A 15,118-nucleotide genomic window follows, 5' to 3' on the forward strand; every position below is an offset into this window, starting at 1 on the left:
CCCCACTGCAAGCTTTGCCCGCTACAATATGGACCATACACCATCACTAAGGTTGTTGGTGACAATGCCTTTGAGTTCAACATCCCATCTGTTGACACCTAATCATAGGGATTAGGTGAACAACTGTAATTAGTGTAAATAAATAATAGAGGAAATGGACAGTCATAGGGAGATGAAACTGAATAGTCACTCCCTCTTGTATATAATAACGAACAAGCTAAATGAAAAACACAATTTCATTTGAGGAGTTACCTCCTGGCCTGACATGGTATCAGAGCCAACCTCTATTTTTATTTTTCTGCGTTGTAACTCCTGTCAGTTTCCTGCCCTCTACATTTGGACATACCATCCGCATTCAATGCATTTTTGAATTATCTTTTCGATGACTGCAAGGATTGCTCAGCTAAATAACTCTCATAGAAGTTGTTTGGAGCGGACCTGCAAATAGTAGTTGAAATCGTTGAAGCCTTGGTGCTGAGAGATGGAACATGTGCGTTAAAAGACTGTGAGCTGGGTTAAAACCTGGAGGTGTTGTGGCATTTGGTAAGTGCTTTCAATAATCGGAATTCATTATCAAGCTTAGAAGATTGATGTTCAATGGCATATATGGTGATGTTGTGGTCACCAACAACCCCCCTCTTTGTTTAGTATTAGCAATAACATCAAGCAAAGGGGGACCCTTAACAAAAAATCCCAAAAATATTTTTATCCAAATTTTTGTATTTAACTCCCTAAAAGCTATATCACATCGCAAAGAGAGAGTGAAGAGTTTTCCTATGCGCATAAATAAGCTGCAAAGAAGCGATGCGAAATTCATCGCATCGCATATTTTGAAAGCGCCCTTAAAGAAAATAAAAAGGAATCGCCGACGGCCGATATGCGATGTCGCATATCGCAAATGTCGCAAAAGCAGCACACAACGAACAAATGAAAATTGCGATACTGCGATCTGCGATCCTACAAACTGCGATTTTGCGATTTGCGATCTGCGACGAATGAAACTATTAATTGCTGCGATACGAATCGCAGAAACCACTCATCGCAAAGTTTCTTCGGCATGATCTGTAAACCCAAAATCGAGCGCGCACCTTAAGGCAAATTAATGATTGCACGCCTGAGTATCCAAAGATGATCATGTTGCGTTTTTCGAAGAGTCAAGTCCTTATGAGTGTCATGATTATGCATTCATTAGAGTTTAAAGCTTTCATGTCAATCTTTTCGTCATATCTCTTTTCCTTTGCGTAAGCTGTAAGGCAGTAACTGATATAAATCTATATGCAGGAAACATCTAAGGAAAAGGGGAGAACGCCAATACTTGAAGAACAGAGAGGAGATGCCTTCGCAAATGAATGCCGCATGCAGCAGAGCCGCGGAGTCCAGAGTATCACTCCACAGACACTGATGAAAATAGACTATCCAAGACTCAGAGTCAAAGGCGCACAAAAGCAGCATGTTTGCAAAAGATCCTAAAGCTCAGATTGGGTAAAGCAAAAAGAAAAACGCTGAAAAGGGATGATGCTTCAGAAAATCCTGGAACAAAGAATGGAAGCAATTTTCAATACGTAAGATTGTTCAGGCAACGAAATCCCTAACTCATTGAGTCATTCACACAGCCGGAAACCGAAATAGCAACAGCACAATCAGTTTGAAAGAAATCTGGGTTATACTAAGTATACACACAGCAAAAAACACCCAGCCAGAGGAAGATTTTCAAAAATATCTTCTTGGTTGTCAGAAAGAGGTGCCAGCTTTTGTTATTTCTACTTTCATCGCCCGAGCAAAAGGAAAAGACAACCGGCCGACTCTTTCCAGGCAAACCTCACATTGCTTACAACACTAAGGAGCAGATACAAAAACGGTTAGAAATTAGATTCAATTTTTAGAAATAAATTTGCTTTAGTGAAAGGGCGGTCATTTGAAGCCGTTCCCTAAATTTGTGTAATTAAGATTAGTTAGTTAGTAGTATTTAACCCTTCTCATGGCATTTGGAGAAGGGTCCGGAAATTTGTCAAAAAACTTGTCCTCAGAACATGCACTTTTGCACCCTCGGAGGGGGTTTTTGATGAATGGATGGATCGAGATTTATTTATGTTTGCATTTTAATGTCTGCTACTGATGTTGCACTTCTGTACTCTTAGTAGATGTTAGAAGTAAGTAGAGATAAATCGTTATTGCTTGAAGTTTGTGAGTGAAATCGATCATAAATGGTACTTTTATCTCTTGATTAATTTTTGCTCATATTCTTAGAGTGATATACAGCTGATTTGTTTATATGTTAATGTATGAATGTCTGGATTACCATTTGGCACTTTTGTACGGTGGAATCATTTGTTTGTGCTTGACATATGAATAACTAATTATGCGATATACTGTTCACAACTGTTGTGCCTAACTTCTTATGCAGAATGGTTCATCTTAATTGATTTATATTCTTATGATAGCTGAATGATCTTTATTACCAGTTGTTGTATGAAATCTTTTTAGATCGCATAATGAAAGAATTTTACCCCGGGTTAGTATAGATTAGATGTGCTGTTTTTGTTAGATTACAGTAGCATAGAGTCAGTTTAGAGTCTAGAATTAAATTAGTTTAAAATTACCTTTAGATTAGTGTCTTCAAAATCTACACACACACACATCTTTTAGATTGGGAAGCTGGTCCCATCATCCCCAGTCGGACCCACTACACCAAACGAGCAAGGAGCCGCCAACCAGGTTCCCGACCGAGTGGGTATCCCCCTTGTTGTTGACCCGATTTCGGGGCCCTCAACATATTTGGCGCTAGAAGGAGGGCACGAACTATGAATGGCAACTAAGTCAAAATCTAAATGCCATTCTGAGAGTAAATCACCCTCATCAACTCCCCCGACTTCTCCACTACGGTTAAACCCGGAGTTACAAGTCGCTCGAGTATCCACTGCTACTACCTACTCCAATATATCAGACCAACTCATTATTGAACCCCCTGAAATTCAAACTTTGATTCGTAAACTCCAGGGATTCTCTATTTTTTCTCATAGGTCTGATAAATCTAACAACAGCGTGACTTCGCAGTACAATCCTGCTCACCCTCTGACCAGATTGAAGAGTGAAAAGTTTGGTATTCAACCAAGTGAACTCCCTCTTCCTACTAGGAAAAGAGCAAGGAAATCTCCACCAGAGTCTGACCATGAGACTCTTTCATCCACTTCGTCCATTTCAACACTGATCCGGATTTAAGCAGGAATGCAATAGATTACAGAGATAACCATAAATACAGAGATGCGATAACCATAAAAACAGAGATGCAACAGAAATAATAATATGCGATAACCATAAAAACAGAGATGCCGCGGAAATAATACTTCATTTAATTACTGGAGAATATTGAAATATGCTTACAAATAGAAATAACCCAGCTAGGGCGATGGTAGCTTATCTCTGAGAAGAGATGTGTCGGCTACATGCCTCTGAACTGTTTCGAACTGTCTTTACAATGAGGCTCGAAGGCCTATTTATTATTGAGAAACAATGGAAAACCCTTAACATTCCAAAACCTAACCCTAGAAGATGAAAACGCCAAACTATGGGCCCCGTTTGGGTAAATTGGTACATCAACTTCCCGGGGTCGTAACTTTGGCATACGATCTCCGTTTTACGCGCATGATAGCCCGTTGAAAAGATCTTTCTGAGGACTATAACGCAAACAACGATTTTTTACCTAAAAAATTGTAGGGGTGGGATTTCCCAAAAAACGTCGTTTAGGGCCTCAAAACGGCTCCGGAAGTTTAGGACCCGAAAACTGCTAAAAATAGTAAATTGTGCTATAATTAAGGAAACTGAAAATGTCAAGAGGGACAATGGTGGGGGTCTAGGTGGACTTGGCAGGTGGCCACCAATATCCACCTGGATCATTCCTCCCCCCTTAGGAAGCAATGGTCCCCATTGCGTTGAGTTCCTCCATGAGATGGGGAAACTTTTGCTGAACTTGGTCCCTGGTGAGCCACTTGCCATTGTGAAGGAGTTGGCCTGCTTTGACAACTCGATACAGTTGAATATTCTTTCGGAGAGTATTCTTGATCTGTGTGTCCATGATTCGATCAGTTGCAGCTTGTTCCATGCAATCTGGATTTAATTCTGTGGGGGTGAGCTGTTCTGCAATGTCGGATGTATCTAGCAATGGTGGAAAGTATGGCCGAAGGCGGTCCACATTGAACCCGAAAACTGCTAAAAATAGTAAATTGTGCTATAATTAAGGAAACTGAAAATGTCAAGAGGGACAATGGTGGGGGTCTAGGTGGACTTGGCAGGTGGCCACCAATATCCACCTGGATCATTCCTCACCGCGAAGTCAACCACCCACATCCTCATCCCAAATCACTCATCCATCTTCCACACTTCCTCTTCAATCATCAACGATCATAATACCTTCATCTTCTCAACATCAGGGACCGTCTTCTGCGCTCTCATTAACTAGCGGCTCAACGATGGCCCAGTCTCCATGGAACAATCCTGGGGCGGTTTTAATGCCTCCACCCCTGAGCCCAATACCGGCCCATCCTGAGAAGTGGCTACCTAAATTCAATCCAGAAACAGGCATGCTAGCTGAAGAGCATATCAATAATTTCATGCTTTCTATTAATCTCAACGGAGTTACCAACGAAGATGCTGTCGTTCGACTTTTTCCTTACACAATGCAAGGAACAGCCGGGTCATGGTACTTTTCGTTACCTTCCGGGTCCATCACAAGTTGGGACATTTTTCAGAGTCAATTCCTCACCAAGTTTGGCGATGACAGATCAACAGCGACATTGATCAATGACCTATCTAATCTTAAAGCTGAGGCTAGAGAACCCATTAAAGATTTCAATTTACGGTTCAATAAGATCCTCAACAAGATTCCCGCTGCTTCTCAACCCAGTGAGGAAGTAAGATGTGAATGGTACATCACGGCCTTACCATCTAACTTGGCTATCTTCGTAGATAGGGCAAACAAGATGACTTTAGTTGAAAACTTAACTGAGGCGTTAGCAGTAGAAAAATGCGTAGTCGCCCTAGAAAAGAGATCTGCAATAGAAGAACGCAAATCTAAGAAGATCTCTTTCAAAAAAGACACCAAGAAGAAGCAAATGGAAGATCCTTTCGATATGGAAGGATTACAAAAGGTGTTGAAGGCCATGTCCAACGAGATGATTGACATAAGAAAGCAAGTAGCAGAAACTTCTTCAAAAAAGCCCTACAGATCTTTTAAAAGAAACCTTCCCATGGAGGTGAAACCACCCAATGTTGTCTCAAACGTCGAATTTGAAGAAGAAGAAGAAGAAGAGAATACCACTGAAGGGCAGACCGATGATGAAGAAGTTTTGGAACTACAAGGAATGTGGGATTTCATCCTCCCACAAGAAGAGGATCAAGAAGCATTTCCGGTTATCACACGAAGCAAAAATCAACTTGATCCTCCCCAAACTACCCCTAAACAGAAGGGCGCAAGCCCTGCAACAAAAGATAAGGTCGCAACAAAGAAAACAACCGCTAGAGCGACCCAATTTAGCCCAGTCCAACCAGATCAAGCACCTCCATCAAGAACACTGATAGTGTCGGATGAAATGGAGTATAACATTATCGATGACATGAAAAAGACTAGGGCTAATATCACTCTTTACGAATTGAGCAGATTGAAACATCAATAGAAAATAATGATGAAGGAATTACATGCCGTGCCTACTACATCTTTACCTACAGCTGTAGCTTCCCACAACATGGGAAGACCTCCAACCAACATGATCAGTAAGATTGATCCGAATGACATTGCCTTGATTGGAGGAAGGTCAAGATCCCATACTCCTCCTTTTCTCCTCACTTATGAAATTTTGAATAAAAACGTGCACAATTGCCTGATTGATTCTGGTGCTTCAACGAATATTCTACCCAGATCAATATGTGCCAAATTGAATGTTCAGCCTCAGAAATCTGCAGTGCGCATAGTTCAACTTGATCAATCTCAAGTCGAAGTGATTGGTGAACTTAACCAGGTGACCATAAGATTGTCGTCTAACCCGAAAGTATGTCAGGTTATCGACATTCTAGTAGCTGATATCCCTGAATTCTATGGTTTAATTCTTAGCAGGGATTGGTCCGAGAAACTCCACGGATATTTCTCAACTGACTGGTCGCACATGTGGTTACCCTACAACGGCAAACCCAATCAAATAAAGGTTGAACGAGAATTGCACCAAAAGTACATAGTGACAGAATTGGAAGGAGAGAACGAAGTAATAGCATACAACAGCAATATCATAGGCAATTACTCGGTAGATTCTTTCCTCGGCAATTTCAATGCTCACACTTCACCTTACTTAGAAAATTCAGTTGTGTCCCAAGTTGAAAACTTTTCCCAAACTGATGATTCAAGGTGTTTTAATTTTTTAGATAGTTCTGTAAATACATCTTTATTTTGGAAATTATATTTTGATGGCTCTAAATCTAACGAGGGAGCAGGAGCAGGATGCGTTCTGATTAACCCAGATGGGAACAAGACCATGCTTACATGCAGACTTGAGTTCGATTGCACAAACAATACAGCGGAATACGAAGCCTTGGTGCAAGGCCTATACAAAGCAATTGGCTTGAATGTTAAGTATCTTCAAGTCTTTGGAGATTCCGAAATTGTCGTCAAACAGGTACGTAACACCATACATTGCTTGTCAAATCATTTAAAGCACTATCAATCTTTAGTACAAGATCTGACTTCACATTTCATAGCATTTAATATTTCGTCAATCCCAAGACTGCAAAATGCGAGCACAGACCTGTTAGCTAACGTAGCCTCTAGACTGATTCCCTCAGAAGATTTTAGTCCCGATAGGTTTTCAATAGAATTAATCTTTAAACCATCCATCCCTGACAACATCACCAACTGGAGAGTATTCAATGACGATCCAGACATTGTAAATTTCCTCACTTCTGAAGGATCCTACTCAAATCAAATAATTGATGAAAACCATCATGATCACCAAATTCAGCAAAATAGCACTGATAACGCTATACCTAAATCGATGGTTAAGTTAGAAGATTTGTATGATCTGAAAAGTCGGTTTAAAAGGTCTGCCAATTCTAAACTCTACAGTTCAACTCTGAACTATGAATTAGTGAACCTAGGAACCGATCAGAAGCCACAAAACGTTAATCTAGGCCACGGCCTGGCCCCTGAAGAAAAATCAGCATATATCCGTCTTCTGAGACAATTCAAAAACGTTTTTGCGTGGAATTACGATGAGCTGAAAACATACAACACTTCTATCATTCAACACACTATCCCTATGATTGACAATGAAAAACCTGTCCAGCAGAAGCTCAGAAAAATTCACCCCAACTTAGAAAATCAAATAAAGACTGAGCTAAATAAATTGTTGAGAGCCAGAATAATTTTCCCCGTCAGACACTCCAAATGGGTATCCAATATGGTGCCTGTTAGGAAGAAAAACAGAGATATTAGAATCTGTATTGATTTCCGGAATCTCAACAAAGCCTGTCAGAAGGATAATTTTCCCCTCCCACCTATGGAGCAAATAGTACAGGCAGTAGCGGGCTCAGAATTAATGTCTTTCCTGGATGGATTTTCAGGATACAATCAAGTGTTGGTGCATCCCGATGATCAGTTGAAAACCACATTCCGAACCAAGTGGGGCACATACGCATATCGGAAGATGCCATTTGGTCTGATCAATGCCGGCGCTACCTTTCAGAGAGCCATGGACATCGCGTTTAAAGGTTTGGTCAATAAATCGGTAGTGATTTACCTGGATGATATAACAGTGTACTCCAAGAAGCGAAGCGACCATCTCAAAGATTTGAAACAGATCTTTCAAAGATGCTTAAGGTATGGAATTTCACTTAACCCAAAGAAATCTTTTTTCGCATTAAGTGAAGGGAAATTGCTCGGATTCATAGTGTCGAAATCTGGTATTCACATTGAACCTGACAGAATCAAAGAAATTTCCGAAATATCCATACCCCATAACAAAAAGGCCATGCAATCTTTCCTTGGACAAATCAATTTTGTAAAAAGGTTTGTCCCCGATTTTTCACGTATTATTTCTCCTTTACAAAATATGATAAAAAAGAATTCAAATTTTAAATGGGGCATAGATGAGCATGAAGCATTCAACTTGATCAAACAAGCTATCATCAACGCTCCATCTTTAGCTACCCCAAATTTTTCAGAATCTTTCATCTTATACACTTTTGCCTCAGAGAAATCTTATGCCGCGATTTTGACTCAAGTAAATCAAGAAAAGGCGGAAGCTCCAATCGCATTCTTTAGCTCGAACTTACAAGGTGCTGAACTCAATTACTCAGACGTGGAGAAATAGGCTTATGCTGTTTTCAAAGCGATCAAATATTTCAGACCTTTCTTACTTAAAGCCCATACCAAAGTCGTAGTACCGTTTCCAGCGGTAAGAAACCTTTTGGTACAGAAGGATGTGGGCGAAAAGAGAGAAAATTGGATTACCGCTCTACAAGAATACGATCTTGAGATCAAACCAGCAAACATCGTAGGAGGTCAGGGTTTCTGCAAGATGTTAGCTGGAGCATCGCAAATTCCTGAGAACTCATCTGAAGAGGTACACACGTATGAGGTAAGCCTAAACGACGTAGAATCATTATATGCGGACACCATTTATTATCTTAAGAACGGGTATGCTCCATCGCACTTGGATCACACCAAGAAAAGAGCTCTAAGATTGAAAGCTAAACAATACCAGCTCATAAATGATGTTCTGTTTAAAAGGAATTACGATTCTGTACTTCTTAGGTGTCTTGAGAAAACTGAAGCCGAAAAGGTTTTGCAGGAACTCCACGATGGACCAGCAGGTGGACACTATGCTGGAGAGACTACTGCGCATAAGATCTTACGTGCAGGATATTATTGGCCCACGCTATTCAAAGACTCATACAATTACGTAAGGAAATGCCAAATCTGCCAGACTGCTGCGGGGAAACAAAGGAAATCGTCCATGCCACTACAGTCGGTCAACATCGAGCAACCATTCAACCAATGGGGCTTGGACATAATAGGTGAGATCGTTCCTCACTCTTCTAGGCAGCATAGGTATATCCTCACGGCAACAGATTATTTTACTAAATGGGTAGAAGCAGTTCCTCTCAAGAAAGTTAATTCTGAAAACATTATTGAATTCATAGATCAATTTATCATCACTAGGTTTGGATTGCCAACAGCCTTAATGTTTGATAATGCATCATACTTTTCTGGAAATGCAATGACTGAGTTTGCATTAAAAAGAGGGTTCAAATTGAAATATTCTGCTAATTACTATCTGCAAGGTAATGGGTTGGCTGAATCAACAAACAAAAACCTAATCAGGATTATCAAAAGAACAGTCGACCAAAACCAAAAGAATTGGCATAAAGCGCTGATAAATGCTTTATGGGCAGATAGAATCACGAAGAAAGCTTCAATCGGCACTTCTCCCTTTAATTTAGTTTATGGGAAAGAAGTGGTTCTTCCAACTCACTTAGTCATTCCCTCTTTGTCTTTAGTACAACACATCGATGAAGTATCTACTTCCTCTTTACAATTAAGACAAATGGAAATTATCAAACTAGAAGAACGCCGAGAACAAGCTAAGAAAACCCATGTTCACCACCAAGCACTAATAAAATCCTCTTTTGACTCAGCCATCATAGCCAGAAAGAACTTTCAGATGGGAGATTTAGTTTTGAAATGGGATAAGGCTCATGAAGAAAAGGGCAAACATACGAAATTTCAGAAGCTATGGCTTGGTCCTTTTCAGATTGTAGAAGTCATAGGCCCATCGACGTTTGTGTTGCAGGATTTGGCAGGTAGAAGAGATTCTTTGCCTGTGAATGGACAGATTCTTAAAATGTATTTTCCATAGAAGATCACTCTTCTATTTTTTGTAGGATAGTTTTAGTTTCTTTTATTTTGTTTTTTTTTTTTTTTTAAATAAAACCGGTTGTAAATGATCATTGAATAAGATACATGAAAGAGCACACTAACTCTCTATCAGATTTTGATTTCACTTGTACAAATAGCAAAACTTTTCGAAAAATCTAATTTTTATTATTGACAGATAGAGTTAACTTTGGCCTGAATAATGATATTAGTTTCAACCTTTCAAAAGACTTTGATGAAATCAACCTTTGGTTAAAAATTGTTTTATCCCAGCACAATGAAAGGTATCATCAATAATAAAATAAATATTCTCTGCAAAGCTGTTATTTTCAAAACTCTATTATTGTCGTCCAGAGCTTTCTTAAGGAAAAACAATGACTTCCTCCCTGACAAATGAAACCGCAGCATTCAGAGAAACAATCCGAGAAAGCACTATATCTCAAAGAATAAGAGGTCTCATCACGAGCCGGCTTATCATGATCACAGATATTATAACTTGCTGACTTTGCCAATACTGTCTATCAAAACAGCGCAACGACTCAAGATTGTTGCAATCAAAAGACAAGGGGTCTCATCACAAGCCAGCTTGTTCAACAAAAGTGTAAATCAAGTGAATGACTGTGTCATAATTTGGCCACCAAACCAAGACATTGTTCTTTAGAGAGTAAAAAAGGAAAAAGTGCCAAAAAGGATTTTTCTCTGAAATGTTGTAAATAACCTCAAGCAGGAAAAAGGATCATTGTTGGATAAAATGGTAACCCTATCGAGGCTATGGATGCTTGCGGGCAGCAGAGGCTCTACCTGCAACAAATGAGCATATTTTAAAGCCAGCACGCAGAGAAGACCTTATTTTATCTTTTAAAAAAGGGACTGAGTAATGTCTGGTATGAATGCAAGAACTAAGCCTAAAGGAAGCAGACAATTGGAATAAAAGAAGGGATTGAAACAAATTATCATTGACAGGATGAGGGGTAATCTACTCTATCTGTCCATAACAAAATTTAGACATATGAAAACTTTTCTGTTTCGGAAGTGGAAATGTCAATAGAAAAGCAGAGATAACTGGTTCTTCACAGTGAATCGCCATTGTTGTGGTCACCAACAACCCCCCTCTTTGTTTAGTATTAGCAATAACATCAAGCAAAGGGGGACCCTTAACAAAAAATCCCAAAAATATTTTTATCCAAATTTTTGTATTTAACTCCCTAAAAGCTATATCACATCGCAAAGAGAGAGTGAAGAGTTTTCCTATGCGCATAAATAAGCTGCAAAGAAGCGATGCGAAATTCATCGCATCGCATATTTTGAAAGCGCCCTTAAAAGAAAATAAAAAGGAATCGCCGACGGCCGATATGCGACGTCGCATATCGCAAACGTCGCAAAAGCAGCACACAACGAACAAATGAAAATTGCGATCTGCGATCCTACAAACTGCGATTTTGCGATTTGCGATCTGCGACGAATGAAACTATTAATTGCTGCGATACGAATCGTAGAAACCACTCATCGCAAAGTTTCTTCGGCATGATCTGTAAACCCAAAATTGAGCGTGCACCTTAAGGCAAATTAATGATTGCATGCCTGAGTATCCAAAGATGATCATGTTGTGTTTTTCGAAGAGTCAAGTCCTTATGAGTGTCATGATTATGCATTCATTAAAGTTTAAAGCTTTCATGTCAATCTTTTCGTCATATCTCTTTTCCTTTGCGTAAGCTGTAAGGCAGTAACTGATATAAATCTATATGCAGGAAACATCTAAGGAAAAGGGGAGAACGCCAATACTTGAAGAACAGAGAGGAGATGCCTTCGCAAATGAATGCCGCATGCAGCAGAGCCGCGAAGTCAAGAGTATCACTCCACAGACACTGATGAAAATAGACTATCCAAGACTCAGAGTCAAAGGCGCACAAAAGCAGCATGTTTGCAAAAGATCCTAAAGCTCAAATTGGGTAAAGCAAAAAGAAAAACGCTGAAAAGGGATGATGCTTCAGAAAAGCCTGGAACAAAGAATGGAAGCAATTTTCAATACGTAAGATTGTTCAGGCAACGAAATCCCTAACTCATTGAGTCATTCACACGGCCGGAAACCGAAATAGCAACAGCACAATCAGTTTGAAAGAAATCTGGGTTATACTAAGTATACACACAGCAAAAAACACCCAGCCAGAGGAAGATTTTCAAAAATATCTTCTTGGTTGTCAGAAAGAGGTGCCAGCTTTTGTTATTTCTACTTTCATCGCCCAAGCAAAAGGAAAAGACAACCAGCCGACTCTTTCCAGGCGAACCTCACATTGCTTACAGCACTAAGGAGCAGATACAGAAACTGTTAGAAATTAGATTCAATTTTTAGAAATAAATTTGCTTTAGTGAAAGGGCGGTCATTTGAAGCCGTTCCCTAAATTTGTGTAATTAAGATTAGTTAGTTAGTAGTATTTAACCCTTCTCATGGCATTTGGAGAAGGGTCCGGAAATTTGTCAAAAAACTTGTCCTCAGAACATGCACTTTTGCACCCTCGGAGGGGGTTTTTGATGAATGGATGGATCGAGATTTATTTATGTTTGCATTTTAATGTCTGCTACTGATGTTGCACTTTTGTACTCTTAGTAGATGTTAGAAGTAAGTAGAGATAAATCGTTATTGCTTGAAGTTTGTGAGTGAAATCGGTCATAAATGGTACTTTTATCTCTTGATTAATTTCTACTCATATTCTTAGAGTGATATAAAGCTGATTTGTTTATATGTTAATGTATGAATGTCTGGATTACCATTTGGCACTTTTGTACGGTGGAATCATTTGTTTGTGCTTGACATATGAATAACTGATTATGCGATATGCTGTTCACAACTGTTGTGCCTAACTTCTTATGCAGAATGGTTCATCTTAATTGATTTATATTCTTATGATAGCTGAATGATCTTTATTATCAGTTGTTGTATGAAATCTTTTTAGATCGCATAATGAAAGAATTTTACCCCGGGTTAGTATAGATTAGATGTGCTGTTTTTGTTAGATTATAGTAGCATAGAGTCAGTTTAGAGTCTAGAATTAAATTAGTTTAAAATTACCTTTAGATTAGTGTCTTCAAAATCTACACACACACACACATCTTTTAGATTGGGAAGCTGGTCCCATCATCCCCAGTCGGACCCGCTACACCAAACGGGCAAGGAGCCGCCAACCAGGTTCCCGACCGAGTGGGTATCCCCCTTGTTGTTGACCCGATTTCGGGGCCCTCAACAGGTGAATGCACGAATTTTTTAGTCAGTTGAATGGCGTTGTACGATGGAGTGACTGTGTTCACTGCTCTATCGTTGCCATATGCTATACACTGGAGTGACCACCTTTGCGCATTCTTGTGTTGAACCTTCAGATTCATTTCTTCATAACTCGTTGTCATAACATACCTCCCTCCCGCTCTGGTTTCTCATATCCCTCTGTCCTAACATACCTCCCTCACCACTCTAGTTTCTCATATCCAGCACAACGTTTACCTAAACACACTATCCCCCATATACCACATTGTTCCATATATATATATAATGTTGGTATAACGTTGTTTTCATATACAACGCTAGTATATATATAAAATTGGTATAACATTGTTTTCATATATAACGTTGTACCCCATATACCACATTGTTCTATATATATATAACGCCGATATACATTGTTTCATATACATTGTTTCATTGTTTCATTGCTACATTTGGCTCCCATGTTCTCCGGTATAACCGTATTGGAATGTTATTAATGCTCTTGCGTTTGGCTCCCACATTGTCCCCCATATACCACCTCCCCCAAATTCTCCCTTCCCCATATACCACCTTCCCTAAATATTCCCTCCCCCATATATTACCTCCCCAAAATAATACTTTTGTTTTTAATATATCAGAGTGCAATTTTTAACCACCAGAAGTGCATTTTTTATATATTGGTAGCAGGGTACATTTTTTTATAAATGCATTCATTGATATCTATTGTGGGAGTGGTTCTCACTGGGAAGGAGAACTATCCAGAATGGTTGTGGAAAATCAAACACACTCTCCTTTTTAATGAGTTGAGGAAAGGAGTGTGTGTTGGAAATGGAGACAAAGAGCCATAACAGCCTACCTCAGACAAGGAATTTTCCATTTGGGAAAATAAGAATAGCAAGGCTTATGCATTGAATGCAGCATCAGTAAATGAAGGGTGAGTCATTGCATTTCGCCATTTTCAAATGCTTTCGAAGCCTTACAAAAACTGAAGGAATTATATGACTCACACTCTGCACTTGAAGTTGTTCAACTTAAGATTAAATTATTCATCCTTGAATTACAAAATGATGATCCTCTTACTCTTGCATCAAAAGTAAAATCTATTATGAACGATATCAAAGTCACTAATGTTGTACTGGACATTCCTCTGATAGCTTTTCTCAAGGCACTTTATCCCACTTACTCAAATTACCTTGAGTCATTGCTAGCAAATGGAAACCTCAAAGATATTACCTTTGACTCCCTTGTGAAAACATTTGTTGAAAGAGAGAAATATTTTGGGAAGAAGATAGCTCCTCAGTCTTCTAAAGAGGTTGTGTGTTTTGCACATAAAGGGAAGAATCTTTCTCAAGATTCTTTCGAAGGAAGAGGTGGTCGAAGAAGAAGAGGAAGAAATTTCAAAGGTAGTGGGGGCAGATACTCTCAAGGCGAAAAGTCAAATTTTCACTACATACGCTGCAAAAGAGATGGATCACATGATGCATCCACATGCAAGTTGCCTTGGGACAGAATTGAGCAGGAAAGAAACCAACCCGAAGGTAAAACTAATGACACAGAGAAAGCTAAAGCACCTGAATCCACTCACTATGTTGTGGCACACTGTAATATTGGAGTAAATGAAGACTTATTTAATGCTTCACTTGCTTCTTCGAAAAATGATTGGTCTCTTGATTGAGGAGAAACTTGCCACATGACTTTTAGAAGAGATTTTATTGAATAATTTATTGACGATGTTGATGGAGCAGTATACTTTGCAGAAAAATCAAAACTCAAGCCATCAGGGCTTGGCACAATTAGGCTTAAATTGCCTAGTCTTCTAGAGTTTATTCTGCATCATGTTCTATATCTCCCACAGCTGAGGAGAAACTTGTTGTCCTTGGTCCACATCCGCCAGCAAGGACACTCCATTCATATGTTTGATGGAAAGCTTGAGGTGAGAAAAGCAT

The sequence above is a fragment of the Pinus tabuliformis genome, chromosome 6 (assembly GCF_031772625.1).
Source record: "Pinus tabuliformis cultivar Carrire ecotype Pingquan chromosome 6, CPIR1, whole genome shotgun sequence".
NCBI lineage: Eukaryota > Viridiplantae > Streptophyta > Pinopsida > Pinales > Pinaceae > Pinus > Pinus tabuliformis.